Source organism: Eleutherodactylus coqui, chromosome 6, assembly GCF_035609145.1.
Source record: "Eleutherodactylus coqui strain aEleCoq1 chromosome 6, aEleCoq1.hap1, whole genome shotgun sequence".
Lineage (NCBI taxonomy): Eukaryota > Metazoa > Chordata > Amphibia > Anura > Eleutherodactylidae > Eleutherodactylus > Eleutherodactylus coqui.
In genome coordinates, this window is record NC_089842.1 from 217,865,204 (window position 1) to 217,883,631 (window position 18,428).

Below are 18,428 nucleotides of genomic sequence, written 5' to 3' on the forward strand. Positions count from 1 at the left end.
GAGAGAGAGAACACAGAGAGAGAGAGAGAACACAGAGAGAGAATGAACACAGAGAGAGAATGAACACAGAGAGAGAATGAACACAGAGAGAGAGAACACAGAAGTGGTACTGTCTGGTGTGCGTATGTGTATATAGTAGTTTGCGGCCGCTTTCTCTCTCTCTCTCTTGGGGGTTATAGAGTAATTTTCCGGTAATTTCATCCCGCTGCAGTCTGCTCTTTCCTTTCTTCAAGGACATGAGAATTTCTAGATCCATTTACAGTTTCTTGAAGGAAATATTCTCAGGGGGAGATATAAATAGTTACTTTGTATCACAGCGGGGAGAAGGCTTATCAGGTAACACAGACACCAGCGTTACCACGTCATGGTACTGCGAGGAATTCACACACGCGATAGTCAGTGAGACTCACTTAGGATGTTAGGATTCTTCACGATTACTTTCCATTTTGATTCAGCTGTTACACGTCTATACCGTGTTCACCTGAAAATAAGACCCTATCTTATATTAATTCTTGCCCCAAAAGAGGCACAGAGTTTTGTTTTTGGGGGGATGTCTTATTATAATTACCTAGCAGGCATGGTCCGGGTTTCTCCTGCTGGTCTGCAGTGTTCTGGCTGCATTGATTGGTTCTCGAGCTCCGTGGCTCAGCCAATCACAGCCATCGCATTGGTTCATCAAGCGCTGCATTGGCTCTGCCAAAGCGCTCGAGAACCAAACGGAGCCATTGCTTCCTGGAGGCGAGGTTTACGAACCCCATTACCAGGAAGCGATCTTCTGTCGGCGGCAGAGAACTGCAAGCAAGTATGCCGGAACTCCAGAAACCAGTGGGAAGGACCTGGACGAGCCTGCTTGGTAGTGTATTGCTTTATTTCTTTTTTTATGTAGTGTAGCTAGGGCTTATCTTCAGGGTAAGGCTTATATTTCAAGCACCCCCAAAAATCAGCATAGGTCTTATTTTCAGGGGAAAGGGGTATCTGTTCTAGGAAAAGCTGGGTGATAACCAATATGGCTGCAATTCCAGCTCATTCTGTATCTCTGCATAATACCGCTGCTGGGAAGTACATGGCTGACCATAGAAGTTATCAGCTGGCAAAGCAAATACAGATGAGGAACAGCACTTTTTGGAGCAATGCTCTTTAACCCCTTCCTAATCCAGGGTTGAAATGTACATCCAGGGGGGAAACAGTTCCCGCAAATTGATGGCATGGGCTTAGAAGCTGAGCCCACGCCATCTGCAGCAGGAACCAGCTGCGACTAATGGCTGGCCTCACACTGCAACAGCAGGTATCAGTGAAAACACCGATCCCTGCTATTAACCCCTTACATAACACAATCAATGTTGATTCCACCATTCAAAGGGTTCACAGAGAGAGTGTACTCCATCTGTGATATGATCAGCCCTCCACCATGTAATCGCAGAGGACTGATGGGTTGCCATGGCAACCGGATGCCAGATAAATTTTGCAATTCTTATTGTGTGCTGTTCATGGGGTTGGGCAGGGTAAGATGGTGATACCCCAGTAGGGTGCTACCCGCGAAGTCAGGTAGCAGAAGATGTTGCTTTGTCTTGACTCCAGTCCGTATATGGGTAGGGACCCATTATGTACAAAAATAATAATTACCAAAAGTGGTGAAATAAATATAATGGGGGGTAGAAACTTTATTTCCTTGAACTATGTAGTGTGGTACCTCAGTGCATGTGTTAAGTTAGTGGAAAGGGACTCCAAGAGTCAGGTTGCAAAGTAAACCAAAAACAGCCTTATACCTCTAGAGCAGATGAGAGTTCAGGCTTAAGTACTTTCAACAGTTCACATAAGATGACTTGGTGGTAAACAGTTACATTTGCAGGCAATAATCACTTCTGCATTTTCCTCGGAGACATGGTACAAGAAAACACATTTGTACCCTCTGCTGTTCCTTCCAGCTTTTCTCCCTGACTGTGCCTATGACTGGCTGACTTAATTTCCTTTCCTTTCCTTAGTTTCTCCTTTCTCCCTCTGATTCTCTCTTAACAGTCTTTGCTCTAAAGTCCTCACACTTTTGATGTTATTTCCTTCCCACCACACTGGCTGCTGGCAATGACTTGCAGATGTTACATGTGCTGCTGGGATCTGTAGTACTAAGTTTCCTAGCAGCGCAGCTCCTCAAGAGGTGAGGGTTAATCGAGCTGCTAGGTGTGGTATTCTCTAGCAGCTAATCCCCTTTAGTCTGCAGCACATATAAATCCAGCTCCTGTCAGTCTGAAGCTGGTCTTCTACTGTTTGGATGTATCTGTTTTGTTCCCACTCAGACCTGTGTTTGCAAGTAGGTCTGTTGTGTCTCTCTGCTTCCCCAAAGATGGTTTGGACACCTGTAGTCCTAGTCTGCAGCACATGCAGCTCCCCTTTTCTCTTCCCCTGACAGGTTCAGCCTCCAAATATCTTATGTCTCGCTCTGTGTGTCAGTTGGCGGATCCCTGACACAGTTTCCTATGTCAGCACGGTGCTGACTGTCTATCCCCCCTGGTATGAGGACACATAGACTTGCTGTGAGTTTCATCTGTGTGCATGGGAGTTCTGGGTGGAGTCTGTGTGGTTTGCACTATATGTTGTAGTGTGCTATGAGTCCGTGCCGGTAGAGTCCGTGCTGGTAGTTCTGTCCTGTCCTGTTGCATCTTGCTGTGTGCCCTGTGTTCTGGTCCAGTCCTGTTACAGCTTGCAGTGTGACCTGTGTTCTGGTCCTGTCCTGTTGCAGCTTGCTGTGTGACCTGTGTCCGGTGCCGCTGGACTCTTGGTTAGTGTAGGGACTAGTGGTATAGCCAGGAGCTGTGAAGTGGCCTGCTAGCTTCCACGTTTTGATCAAAATGTCAACTAATACCTGGTATTTATATATAGCTTATCATCTGTTACTAGTGGTTGCATTTTGCCTGCTGTGTGCTGTATTTTCTGGCTCTATGTGTCCTGTTCTGTCCCTGTCATGTGGCATGTGTATGTGTCCTGTTCTGGTGCATGGTTCGCAGGACCTAGTTCCGAAGACCGCTGGGCCGCCCTTTATCAGGGCGATGTCCCCGCTCAGGTAGAGCCATGTCATCCTCCCTTGTAGCACAGGGTAAGTCGTCTGAAACCTGTGTCAGTCTCCCTCCTTGGTCACGATTGTGTGGGCCCCGTGCTTAGTTTGCCCACACGATTATAACAGCAGAAGCTTTCTCCTTTTCCCCGGTCTCAGGATGTGCTGGTCTACACTCCTGGACTAGACTGATTTAGCTCTGCCCACTACTCTCTTTTATACTGTCACTCTAACCCAGCCTATAAAGGGAATCTACCTATCACAGGCTCCCTTTCCTTCTGAGCCTGGCTAACCACTCCCCTGGCTGTTGCTAGGTGACCTGTACTAATCATGGTCTGGAGAACATTGCCAGTAAATAACACTCAGGCATGGGACACATCATTATAACAGCAAAACACCAACTTCATAATGCATGACAATAAACATGAATAAAACCTTTGTATAACCACAAAAGTGCAATAATACCCAAATCTGGGGTACTACACATGTACGGCCTTTGTTACCCACCGTCACCTCTGTTTGTAGTGGTGTCATGAATGTAGTGTCAGCGATGAATCCAGGTTTAGTTTGGGCGCTGACATCGGCCGTGTTCATGTCTGGAGACCTCTGGGTGAGCGCCTAAATCCTGGCTTTGCTGTGGAGCAGCACACTGCCCCCTGCTGGTGTAATGGTCTGGGGGGGTTATCGCATATGACAGTCAGTCACCCCTGCAGCCACATGTGTTCCTCTCATGGCGTCTTCCAAGAAACAGCAGGATAATGCTTGGCCGCACATACAAAGGAGGTCATAGGAGCCCCAACAACATTGTCACACTCCCATGGCTGCCCGGTCACCAGATTTATCACCAATAGAACATATATGGGATCATCTAGAACACCAACTTCCACAGCCTACAAGTGTGCACGATCTAGAGTCTCAGTTACAGCAAATGTGGAGCGATATGCCGTAGGTTACCATACAGAACCCATATGCCTCCATGCCCCCCGTACCACATCTTGTATCCAAGCTAGAGGCGGTACAACAGGGTACTAGAGCCTCCATGCTCCCCATATCACATCTTGTATCCAAGCTAGAGGTGGTCTAATAGGGTACTAGAGCCTCTATACCCACCCGTATTACATTGTCAGGAATCAAACCAGGGATCTACTGCTTTCCAGTTAGTGGCTTTCACTACTGGACAGTATCCTTGCATTACTATCAGCCTTTCTCCATGATCCCGGTTATTTAGTTCCTGCTCCTGGTCCTGACCCCGATTCTGTCCCTGGTTAGGCTCATTATAAAAGCCTGACCCTGTCACTGCACCATTACTCTGCTTCACATCACTGTTTGATCAAGCTCCATGTTGCCTGCTCCTCCGCTTTTTCTGCAAGACCTCCTGATACTTACTTCTGGCTTTCTCTGACTACGCTACCTGCCTCATCCATTTGTGCTGCAAACCGAGACCTCCCATTTCTGACTTCTGGCTCATCCTTGACTACTCTCCAGACCTGCGAACATTATACTTGAGGCTGCAGCCTCGTGCCCGAAACCGCTACACACATCTTATATCCAAACTAGAGGCAGTCCAACAAGGTACTAGAGACTCCATGCCCACCCATATCACATCTTGTATCCAAGCTAGAGGCGGTACAACAGGGTACTAGAGCCTCCATGCTCCCCATATCACATCTTGTATCCAAGCTAGAGGTGGTCTAATAGGGTACTAGAGCCTCTATACCCACCCGTATTACATTGTCAGGAATCAAACCAGGGATCTACTGCTTTCCAGTTAGTGGCTTTCACTACTGGACAGTATCCTTGCATTACTATCAGCCTTTCTCCATGATCCCGGTTATTTAGTTCCTGCTCCTGGTCCTGACCCCGATTCTGTCCCTGGTTAGGCTCATTATAAAAGCCTGACCCTGTCACTGCACCATTACTCTGCTTCACATCACTGTTTGATCAAGCTCCATGTTGCCTGCTCCTCCGCTTTTTCTGCAAGACCTCCTGATACTTACTTCTGGCTTTCTCTGACTACGCTACCTGCCTCATCCATTTGTGCTGCAAACCGAGACCTCCCATTTCTGACTTCTGGCTCATCCTTGACTACTCTCCAGACCTGCGAACATTATACTTGAGGCTGCAGCCTCGTGCCCGAAACCGCTACACACATCTTATATCCAAACTAGAGGCAGTCCAACAAGGTACTAGAGACTCCATGCCCACCCATATCACATCTTGTATCTAAGCTAGAGGCGGTACAACAGGATACTAGAGTCTCTATATATTCGCCTATATCATATCATGTAGTCAAGCTAGAGGTAGCACAACAGGGTACTAGAACCTCCATGGCTACCTATATCACATCTCGTCTCCAAGCTAAAGGCGGCCCTTCAGGGTACTAGTGCCTCCATGCCTGCCTGTATCACATCTTGTATCCAAGATAGAGGCAGCCCAACAGGGTACTAAAGCCTAGATGCCTGCTCATATCACAATTTGTATCTAAGCTAGAAGTGGCCCAACAGGGTACTAGAGTCTCCATGCCCACCTGTATCACATCTAGTATCCAAGCTGGAGGTGGTACAACAGGGTACTAGAGCCTCCATGCATGCCCATATTGCATCTTGTATCTAAGCTAGAGGTGGCCCAACAGGGTAATAAAGCTTCCATGGCCACCCGTATCACTGCTTAGATATAAAATGCGATATGGGTGGATTGGCTCATTTCAAGAAATTTGAAGGAAGTACAGTGCCTGATCGGTTTTACGAACTTCTACAGAAGATTTATCAATGACTCCCTCACAAAGAAAACACATGCGTTTTCCTGGTCCCCGGAGGCACAAGTTGCTTTGGAGAAACTTAGACCCTGTTTATTTCAGCACCAGTACTGATCAACCGAAGACCAGAATTGCCTTTTGTTGTTGAGGTGGACGCCTCCGACTCCACAGTGGGAGCTATTGTGTCACAATGAGTTGGAGATAAGATGCAACTACATCTGTGTGCATTTTTGTCCTACACCTTATCTTCCACAGAAAAAAACTATGATGTCGGGACCAAGGAATTTCTGGCCATCAAGGTAGCTTTCACCGAATAGAGTCACCTCTTGGAAGGAGCCCATCATCCAGTAATGGTTCTTACTGACCATAAAAGGTTAGAATTTCTCTGTACTGCCAAGAGGTTATCTGTGAGGCAAGGACGATGGGCCCTGTTCTTCTCCAGGTTTAATTTCATTGTGTCTTACCGTGCCGGTTCCAGGAACAGCAAGGCATATGCATTGTCCAGGATATTTTCAGAGCCTGAAGAGAGGTCAAATACAGACTACACCCATTCTGTCCCCCCTAAAATATTTTGGGTATCTTGTACTCTGAAGACCTTCTAACAAAGCTTAAGGGAGGATACAAAAATAACTCCTTCCCGAGTTGTCCTTCTGAGGATATGAAGCTTTCTTTCAAAGATGGACTTTGGAGGCAAGAACACCAACTATATGTCCCGAGGCTGTCGACATGGAAGTCCTTAAACAGGTCCACGATTCCAAGCCTGCCGACCACCTTGGGGTCACAAAGACTTTAGAACTCTTGCTTCATTCCTTCTGGTGGCCCAATTGCAGCACTGATTCAAAGAGATATTTCACCTCTGCAAAGTATGCGCCCAGAACAAGACACCACAAGCTAGCCCTCTTGGTCTCCTACAACCTCTTCCAGTCCCATCCAGGCCATGGGGATCTATATTGATGGACTTTATAGTGGACCTGCTTCCCTCAAAAGGAATGATTGGAAGGAATGAAAGGAAGATGATAGATAAGATTCTCACTGCCAAGCACTGCTGCATAGTTGGTGATCTAGGAAATTTCCTGACTACATGGACTTTCTGATGATATCTTCTCAGACAGAGGAGTTCAGTTCACCTCGAAATTCTGGAGACACTTCTGCATGGCCCTGGGAACTACTATGAGTCTATCCTCTGCCTTTCATCCTCAGTCCAACTGCCAGACCAAACGAACTAACCAGACTCTGGAGACGTATCTCCACTGCTTCATTTCCCATCTTCAGGACGACTGGGTGGATTATTTACCAACAGCAGAGTTCACGTATAACAATGTCCAACATAGTACTACTGCCCAGAGCCCTTTCTATACCAACTATAGGACACACTCATTTTCATTCCTGGACTTCCTGCCAACACTCTTGTCCCAACGATCAACCACAGATTGGCAGCATTGGCAGATAGTCAAAAGGAGTTTAAGGAGGCCTTGCGTGAACCTCAGGAGGCCTACAAAGAACTGTCAGACCGACATCGTCAAGAGGCTCCTCCTTTCCAGAGTGGAGAGAAGGCATGAGTATCCACCAAAAATTTGGAGACCCTTGTATCTCCTTCCAAACTCGGGAAAAGGTTTATTGAACCTTTTCCAATTTCAGCGAGGGTCAGCCAGGCGGCTTTTTGCTTGAAGCTTCTGGGCAGCCTAAAGATCCACTCAATTTTCCATGTGACCCTACTGATGCCATTCCAGGAGAATACCTTCCCGGGGAGACATCAACCACCTCCCGCTCCTCTGAAAATTCAGGCATATGAGGAGTATGTTGTTAAAAAGATCTTGGACTCCCAAAGATACCGGGGAAACTGCAGTACCTGATGCAGTGGCAGGGATATAGAAGAAAACATACATGCTCCAAGGCTCTCAAGGGAATTTCACAAAAGGTATCCTAGTAAACCAGGCTTTGGGATGTCCAGAGGCCATCCTCAAAGGAGGGACCCACTGTCAGGAATCAAGCTGGAGACCTCCTGCTCTCCAGTCAGTGGCCCTCACTACTGAGCCATCCAGTTTGTGGACAATACCCTTGCTGGATTCAAATATGGCGTCACTAATGTGTTGTAAGCCTGCATGGTGCACTACACGTACCATGTGGTCTGACACCTGGTATCTATTTTTTTGTGTAGGAATAAGCACTAAACAGCCACCCCTCAGTATAAGGAGGGCTTGTGAGTGGCTGTCACATCAGTGTCATCACATTTGTTATCTGCTCCTCTATTTTGCATTCTGGCTGTCTGCATAGTTATTAAAGCGCCACCTTGTTACAGTCCTGGGTATAAATAGATGATGGGAGAAATCTCTGTACTGATACCTGATATATTTATACTCTAGCTAATATACGCGACTTTGTCAAAGTTAATGTACAGGTGTTTACGTGTACATTAACTTGTTTGCATGGAACATTTTATGAAGTTGTGGTTACTTCAAAGGATGTATACACAAAGAGGAGCGAGAGATCTCTGTACTGACCCCTGATATATCTATACATAGTTATTATAGCGACCCTTTGTTACAGTCCTGGATATAATAGATGATGGGAGAGATATCTGTAGTGACCACTGAAATAGTTATTAGAGTGCCACCTTGTTACAGGCCTGGGTATAAATAGATGATGGGAGAGATCTCTGTACTGACACCTGATATATTTATACACAGGCTAATATGCCCAGCTTTGCCCAAGGTAATTTGGTACAGGTGTTTACTAGAGATGAGCGAACACCAAAATGTTCGGGTGTTCGTTATTCGGAACGAACTTCCCGCGATGCTCGAGGGTTCGTTTCGAACAACGAACCCCATTGAAGTCAATGGGCGACCAGAGCATTTTTGTATTTCGCCGATGCTCGCTAAGGTTTTCATGTGTGAAAATCTGCGCAATTCAAGAAAGTGATGGGAACGACACAGCAACGGATAGGGCAGGCGAGGGGCTACATGTTGGGCTGCATCCTAAGTTCACAGGTCCCACTATTAAGCCACAATACCGGCAAGAGTGGCCCCCCCCCCCTCCCAACAACTTTTACTTCTGAAAAGCCCTCATTAGCATGGCATACCTTTGCTAAGCACCACACTACCTCCAACAAAGCACAATCACTGCCTGCATGACACTCCACTGACACTTCTCCTGGGTTACATGCTGCCCAACCGCACCCCCTCCCCCCCACAGCGCACACCACACCAAAGTGTCCCTGGGCAGCCTTCAGCTGCCCTCATGCCACACCACGCTCATGTCTATTTAGAATTGCGTCTGCCATGACGAGGGACCGCAGGCACACACTGCAGAGGTTGGCACGGCTAGGCAGCGACCCTCTTTAAAAGTGGCGGAGCGATAGCCCACAATGCTGTACAGAAGCAATGAGAAATAGAATCCTGTGCCACCGCCATCAGGAGCTGCACACGTGGGCATAGCAATGGGGAACCTATGTGCCACACACTATTCATTCTGTCAAGGTCTCTGCATGCCCCAGTCAGACCGGGCTTTTTAATTCATAGACACAGGCAGGTACAACTCCCTATTGTGAAGTCCCTGTCGACCCACAGCATGGGTGGCTCCCTGGAACCCACCGGCGGTACACAGAAATATCCCATTGCATTGCCCAACACAGCTGAGGTAGTAATGTCGTGCTTAATGCAGGTGGGCTTCGGCCCACACTGCATGCCCCAGTCTGACTGGGGTTCTTTATAAGTGTACAGATGTAGTAAAAACTCCGTGTGCACCTACAGCATGGGTGGGTGCCAGGAAGCCACCGGCGGTACATAGAAATATCCCATTGCATTGCCCAACACAGCTGAGGTAGTAATGTTGTGCTTAACCCTTTCCAATCCAATTTGTATATGGTTTTCCTAGGGGGCTTACTCTTTTTCTGCCGTTATACAACGGCGCTATATGCTGGCTAAAGCCAGTACTGCATGAGCTGACACGTAGGATAGGCTCCGACAGCAGAGAGGCTGGCAATATACAGTAAGAGAACCCCGACGGACGTCTACCAACAACGGAGCTGTACAGCCTTAAACCCTAATGTCTTCACAGGTCACACAGTGGACTGGAAAGGGTTAATGCAGGTGGGTTTAGGCCCACACTGCATGCCCCAGTCAGACTGGGGTTCTTTAGAAGTGGAAACAGATGCATTTATAATTCCCTGTGGACCCACAGCATGGGTGGGTGCCAGGAAGCCACCGGCGGTACATAGAAATATCCCATTGCATTGCCCAACACAGCTGAGGTAGTAATGTCGTGCATAATGCAGGTGGGCTTCGGCCCACACTGCATGCCCCAGTCAGACTGGGGTTCTTTACAAGTGGACACATGTAGGTTAAACTCCCTGTGGACCCACTGCCTGGGTGGGTGCCAGGAAGCCACCGGCGGTACATAGAAATATCCCATTGCATTGCCCAACACAGCTGAGGTAGTAATGTCGTGCGTAATACAGGTGGGCTTCGGCCCACACTGCATGCCCCAGTCAGACTGGGGTTCTTTAGAAGTGGACACATGTATTAAAAACTCAGTGTGCACCTACAGCATGGGTGGCTCCCTGGAACCCACCGGCGGTACATAAAAATATCCCATTGCATTGCCCAACACAGCTGAGGTAACGTCAGCTGTAATGCAGGTGGGCTAAAAATTAATTTGATTACACTGTAGGCGAGGGCCCACAAAAATTGCTGTATCAACAGTACTAATGTACATCCCAAAAATTGGCCATGGCCAGCCAAGAGGGCAGGTGAAACCCATTAACCGCTTTGGTTAATGTGGCTTAAGTGGTAACTAGGCCTGGAGGCAGCCCAGTGTAACGAAAAATTGGTTCAAGTTAAAGTTCCAACGCTTTTAAGCGCATTGAAACTTATAAAAATTGTTCAGAAAAATTATTTGAGTGAGCCTTGTGGCCCTAAGAAAAATTGCCCGTTCAGCGTGATTACGTGAGGTTTCAGGAGGAGGAGCAGGAGGAGGAGGAGGAGGAATATTAGACACAGATTGATGAAGCAGAAATGTCCCCGTTTTGGATGGTGAGAGAGAACGTAGCTTCCATCCGCGGGTGCAGCCTACGTATTGCTTACGTATCGCTGCTGTCCGCTGGTGGAGAACAGAAGTCTGGGGAAATCCAGCCTTTGTTCATCTTGATGAGTGTTAGCCTGTCGGCACTGTCGGTTGACAAGCGGCTACGCTTATCTGTGATGATTCCCCCAGCCGCACTAAACACCCTCTCCGACAAGACGCTAGCCGCAGGACAAGCAAGCACCTCCAGGGCATACAGCGCTAGTTTAGGCCACGTGTCCAGCTTCGACACCCAGTAGTTGTAGGGGGCAGAGGCGTCACCAAGGATGGTCGTGCGATCCGCTACGTACTCCCTCACCATCCTTTTACAGTGCTCCCGCCGACTCAGCCGTGACTGGGGAGCGGTGACACAGTCTTGGTGGGGAGCCATAAAGCTGGCCAGGCCCTTAAAGACTGTTGCACTGCCTGGGATGTACATGCTGCTCGATCTACGCACATCCCCTGCTACCTTGCCCTCGGTACTGCGCCTTCTGCCACTAGCGCTGTCGGCTGGGAATTTTACCATCAGCTTGTCCGCAAGGGTCCTGTGGTATAGCAACACTCTCGAACCCCTTTCCTCTTCGGGAATCAGAGTGGGCAGGTTCTCCTTATACCGTGGATCGAGCAGTGTGTACACCCAGTAATCCGTCGTGGCCAGAATGCGTGCAACGCGAGGGTCACGAGAAAGGCATCCTAACATGAAGTCAGCCATGTGTGCCAGGGTACCTGTACGCAACACATGGCTGTCTTCACTAGGAAGATCACTTTCAGGATCCTCCTCCTCCTCCTCCTCCTCCTCAGGCCATACACGCTGAAAGGATGACAGGCAATCAGCCGGTGTACCGTCAGCAGCGGCCCAAGCTGTCTCTTCCCCCTCCTCCTCATCCTCCTCATGCTCCTCCTCCTCCTCCTGTACGCGCTGAGAAATAGACAGGAGGGTGCCCTGACTATCCAGCGGCATACTGTCTTCCCCCGCCCCCGTTTCCGAGCGCAAAGCAGCTGCCTTTATGGTTTGCAGGGAATTTCTCAAGATGCATAGCAGAGGAATGGTGACGCTAATGATTGTAGCATCGCCGCTCACCACCTGGGTAGACTCCTCAAAATTACCAAGGACATGGCAGATGTCTGCCAACCAGGCCCACTCTTCTGAAAGGAATTGAGGAGGCTGACTCCCACTGCGTCGCCCATGTTGGAGTTGGTATTTGACTATAGCTCTACGTTGTTCATAGAGCCTGGCCAACATGTGGAGCGTAGAGTTCCACCGTGTGGGCACGTCGCACAGCAGTCGGTGCACTGGCAGCTTAAAGTGATGTTGCAGGGTGGCAGCGTCCGTGTGGGACTTGCGAAAATGTGCGCAGAGCCGGCGCGCCTTTACGAGCAGGTCTGACAAGCGTGGGTAGCTTTTCAGAAAGCGCTGAACCACCAAATTAAAGACGTGGGCCAGGCATGGCACGTGCGTGAGGCTGCCGAGCTGCAGAGCCGCCACCAGGTTACGGCCGTTGTCACACACGACCATGCCCGGTTGGAGGCTCAGCGGCGCAAGCCAGCGGTCGGTCTGCTGTGTCAGACCCTGCAGCAGTTCGTGGGCCGTGTGCCTCTTATCGCCTAAGCTGAGTAGTTTCAGCACGGCCTGCTGACGCTTGCCCACCGCTGTGCTGCCACACTGCGCGACACCGACTGCTGGCGACATGCTGCTGCTAACACATCTTGATTGCGAGACAGAGGAGGAGGAGGAGGAGGAGGAGGAGGGTGCTTTAGTGGAGGAAGCATACACCTCCGCAGATACCACCACAGAGCTGGGGCCCGCAATTCTGGGGGTGGGTAGGACGTGAGCGGTCCCGGGCTCTGACTCTGTCCCAGCCTCCACTAAATTCACCCAATGTGCCGTCAGGGAGATGTAGTGGCCCTGCCCGCCTGTGCTTGTCCACGTGTCCGTAGTTAAGTGGACCGTGGCAGTAACCGCATTGGTGAGGGCGCGTACAATGTTGCGGGAGACGTGGTCGTGCAGGGCTGGGACGGCACATCGGGAAAAGTAGTGGCGACTGGGAACTGAGTAGCGCGGGGCCGCCGCCTCCATGATACTTTTGAAGGACTCCGTTTCCACAACCCTATACGGCAGCATCTCAAGGCTGATGAATTTTGCTATGCGGACGGTTAACGTTTGAGCGTGCGGGTGCGTGGCGGCGTACTTGCGCTTGCGCTCCAACAGTTGCGCAAGCGACGGCTGGACGGTGCGCTGAGCTACACTGCTGGATGGGGCCGAAGACAGCGGAGGTGAGGGTGTGGGTGCAGGCCAGGAGACGGTAGTGCCTGTGTCCTGAGAGGGGGGTTGCATCTCAGTGGCAGGTTGGGGCACAGGGGGAGAGGCAGGGGTGCAAACCGGAGGCGCTGAACGGCCTTCGTCCCACCTTGCGGGGTGCTTGGCCATCATATGTCTGCGCATGGTGGTGGTGGTGAGGCTGTTGGTGTTGGCTCCCCGGCTGAGCTTTGCGCGACAAAGGTTGCACACCACTGTTCGTCGGTCGTCAGGCGTCTCTGTGAAAAACTGCCAGACCTTAGAGCACCTCGGCCTCTGCAGGGTGGCATGGCGCGAGGGGGCCCTTTGGGAAACAGTTGGTGGATTATTCGGTCTGGCCCTGCCTCTACCCCTGGCCACCGCACTGCCTCTTGCAACCTGCCCTGCTGATGCCCTTGACTCCCCCTCTGAAGACCTGTCCTCCTGAGTAAGCGTTGCACACCAGGTGGGGTCAGTCACCTCATCGTCCTGCTGCTCTTCCTCCGAATCCTCTGTGCGCTGCTCTCTCGGACTTACTGCCCTTACTACTACCTCACTGCAAGACAACTGTGTCTGATCGTCATCGTCCTCCTCACCCACAGAAAGTTGTTGAGACAGTTGGCGGAAGTCCCCAGCCTCTTCCCCCGGACCCCGGGAACTTTCGAATGGTTGGGCATCAGTGACGATAAACTCCTCTGGTGGGAGAGGAACCGCTGCTGCCCAATCTAAGCAGGGGCCCGAGAACAGTTCCTGGGAGTGCTCCCGCTCCTGAGCAGGTGTTATTGTAGTGGAGTGAGGAGGCTGGGAGGAAGGAGGAGCAGCAGACAGAGGATTCGGATTGGCAGCAGTGGACGGCGCAGAACTGCGGGTAGACGATAGGTTGCTCGAAGCACTTTCTGCCATCCAGGACAGGACCTGCTCACACTGCTCATTTTCTAATAACCGTCTCCCACGTGGACCCATTAATTGGGCGATGAATGTGGGGACGCCAGAAACGTGCCTCTCTCCTAATCGCGCAGCAGTCGGCTGCGACACACCTGGATCAGGAGCTTGGCCTGTGCCCACACCCTGACTTGGCCCTCCGCGTCCTCGGCCGCGTCCACGTCCTCTAGGCCTACCCCTACCCCTCAGCATGCTGTATTACCAGTGATTTGATTTCACAGGCAGGAAATAAATTGGCGCAAGACTGCAGGCCAAATATAATTTTTTCCCTTTTTTGAAAACGAAAGGCCCCACTGCCTCTAGTGAATGAATAATCTAAGTTTAATAACTGTGCTGTGTCCCTGCTAATGTGTCACAGAACGTGAGGGTAGCAGAGTTATTAACTGTGGCAGAGCAGGTATTTTTTTTCCCAATTAAGGAAAGCAAATGGCGAAGCCAGGAGTAAAACGTAGCTGGGTGCGTATGATTTTTAAAGGTGTCACACGCAGCCGACACGTGTCCACCGCCCTTAGGACGGACAGAGGCCGGACAAATAGAATTATTTTCACTTGTTTTACAAGCAAAAGGCAGCACTGCGTATATTCAATGAATAATAACTGTGTTGTGGCCCTGCCTATACAATTCTTTCCCTGCAGTATCAATGGAGGGTGCAATGCTCTGCAGAAGCGATTTTGAGAAGCAAAAAAAAATGCAGCACAGCTAACAGCAGCCTGGACAGTACTGCACACGGATAAATATGGCCCTAGAAAGGACCGTTGAGGTTCTTGAAGGCTACACTCACTCCTAACACTCTCCCTGCCTATGCAGCACTTCTGTCCCTAATGCCAGGTGCAACGGTCTGCAGAGGCGATTTTGAGAAAAAAAAAATTGCCACTGCTAACAGCAGCCAACACACAGCTATCAGTGGCCCTAATAAGGACCTTTGGGGGGTCTTGAAGCCTACACTAACTACCAATTCTTTCCCTACAGCAGCTCCGGTACAAACAGCACTGTCCCTCATCTAACTCACACGGCATCTGAGGCGAACCGCGGGAGGGGCCGACTTTTATGTTCGGGTGACACCTGATCTTCCCAGCCACTCACAGCAGGGGGGTGGTATAGGGCTTGAACGTCACAGGGGGAAGTTGTAATGCCTTCCCTGTCTTTCAATTGGCCAGAAAAGCGCGCTAACGTCTCAGGGAAGGAAGTGAAAATAACCAGAACACCGCATGGTGTTCGTTACGAATAACGAACATCCCGAACACCCTAATATTCGCACGAATATCAAGCTCGGAAGAACACGTTCGCTCATCTCTAGTGTTTACGTGTTGTTTGCATGGAAACTTTTATGAAGTTGTGGTTACTTCAGAGGAACTGAGGAATAAAATATGTATACACATAGAGGAGCATTAGATTCTCCTCAGACTGCATGTACTGATGTCCCTCTGCAGAATGTGCCACCCCTCCCACTCTCCTCACTTTTTACCTTTAAATGTAACACCCCATTTAATTCAGATTTAACCACAGACTGGAGGTTGCAGCCCCTTCTTAGCCTTAAAGGCATGCTCCATCCCTGCAGTCCATGGCCGCTTCCTTATGTACTTTACAGCCTATCAGTACATTCTCCTCAGTATATACACATGGAGGTGAGGTAGATTCTCCTCAGCATATGCACACAAAGGTCAGCTATATTCTCCTCAGTATATACACATAGAGGTGAGGTAGATTCTCCTCCGTAAAAACACACAGACGTCAGTTAGATTCTCTTCAATATATACACATAGAAGAGCATTAGAGTCTCCTCAGTATAAACACATAGAGGTGAGGTATATTCTCCTCAGTATACAAATAATTTCCCTAGGCTATATGGTTTCTGAGAAAATAACTATGTCATGTATCGTGGTTTTTCAGTTTTTTCTTGCTTAGAATTGAATATTGAAGTTGCAACCCCTTTACTTTTCCTATTAGGATGTAAAGAATTTTAAGTTTGTATGACACCAGGAAGTTATATAACATAGGGGTGCACTTACTTTTGCACTTAGCATTGAATAATCAAGTTGTGACCCTTTTACTTTTCCTATTTAGGATCTAAAAAATGGTCTTGCCAAATTTCACGTTTATTTGACATCGGGAAGTTAGAGCATTAGATTAGGTATATTACATAGGGGTGCACTTACTTTTGCATTTAGCATTTAATAATCAAGTTGTGAGCCCTTTATTTTTCCTACTTAGGACCTAAAGAATGGCTGTGCCAAATTTCACGTTTGTACGACAGCAGGAAGGTTAGAGAATTAGTGCAGAGTCAGTGAGTGAGTGAGTGAATGAGTCAGTCAGCGAGGGCTTTCACCTTTATATATAGATAGATAGTCGCCTGCCCTCTTGTATCAGTATATCAGTAAGCATATGGCTGCGCTCTGTGATATATATATATGTATATATATATATACACACACACACACACACATACTACTTCTAGGAGAGGGGTTGGTTCTTACAATATAGTATATATACACGAAAATGGCAACAATAAAACTAAAGCTGTCTATGCACAAACCAAGCCCTCATACAGCCATGTCGATGGAAAACTAAAGGTTATGGCTTTTGAAAAGCAGAGATGAAACTCCTCCAAAAATCGTAACAACCTTATGGCTAAAATAGCCCAGTCACTAAGGGGCTAACTCTATGAAGCAGCTGATTTCACAGAATAATAGCACTCTGGATAGTAATTTACGTGATAGTTTTCAGATTGTGTATTGGGCTGTACGTGCGCCGCTGTGCACCGTCACCCTGCGGCTGATCATCAATGATATGATCTTTAAGATAACAATAGACCTGATTCACCATTACCGGGCACTGCAGCACTTTAATCGCTAGATTTGTACCTCCTGAATGCGATAATTTAGCTTTCACAGAGAAACGCGGTGCCCACAATACACTGAATCATAGTCTACAGGAAGGCTATGGGGTGTTATTCCAGGACAACACTGAGCAGAGGCGGCTGATGGGACTGAGAAACAGATTGTAAATGGTTCTAATGTGACTGCTGGAGAATCAATAGAGACGAGTGGTGGACAATTAATGTCACTTGTCAGAACGTAACATGGATTTACTGATGTGTAATGTATAGAGATGAGCGAACGTACTCGGATAAGCACTACTCGTCCGAGTAATGTGCCTTATCCGAGTACCGCTGTACTCGTCTTGAAAGATTTGGGACGCGCTGCGGAGCGGGGAGCTGCAGGGGAGAGCGGGGAGGAATGGAGGGGAGATCTTTCTCTCCTTCTCTCCCGCCCGCTCTGCCCCGCTCCCCGCTGCGACTCACCTGTCAGCAGCGGAGCGCCCCGAATCTTTAAAGACGAGTACAGCGGTACTCGGATAAGGCACATTACTCGGACGAGTAGTGCTTATCCGAGTACGTTCGCTCATCTCTAGTAATGTAACATACATAGTAACATAGTATGTAATGCCAAAAAAAGACCCATGTCCAAATTCCTTCCTGACTCCAATCTGGCAATCTTCTTGTACTCTTAGAGAGCTCCCCATCACCAATAGCAGCTTGTTATCCCCATTGGCAGTTTGTTATCTTCATTTGCATTTAAATAAGCCTCTAGGAGTTGTATGCAGAGAACAGCAGGTGGTCTGTTATCTGCATACAGCCCCTTTGTTCTACCAGGGGACTGCAAGCTGAATACAATGTCATCAGCGCTCTCGTGGAGAACACAGTATGCGGTCCCTGCTATGAGCTCTCTGGCTAAATGATGAATTTTAGGCTCACCTAAAAATCATCATTTGGTTGAAAAGTAAACAATGATAGCACTTACACGCAGTCATTATTGCTGAAAAGACATAGTTTGAGCGAATTTTGAGAGATAATAATTGCGTAGGACGCTTGAGTGGCGATTTGTCTATTTTAATCTTTTTAAGATGGCTTTGCACTTCTTCCTGGGTTAGACTGGTGACATTTAGTAAAGAGTAGAGATGAGCGAGCACCAAAATGCTCGGGTGCTCGTTACTCGGGACGAACTTTTCGCGATGCTCGAGGGTTCGTTTCGAGTAACGAACCCCATTGAAGTCAATGGGCGACCAGAACATTTTTGTATTTCGCCGATGCTCGCTAAGGTTTCCTTGTGTGAAAATCTGGGCAATTCAAGAAAGTGATGGGAACGACACAGCAACGGATAGGGCAGGCGAGGGGCTACATGTTGGGCTGCATCTCAAGTTCACAGGTCCCACTATTAAGCCACAATAGCGGCAAGAGTGGGGCCCCCCCCTCCCAAAAACTTTTACTTCTGAAAAGGCCTCATTAGCAATGGATACCTTAGCTAAGCACCACACTACCTCCAACAAAGCACAATCAATGCCTGCATGACACT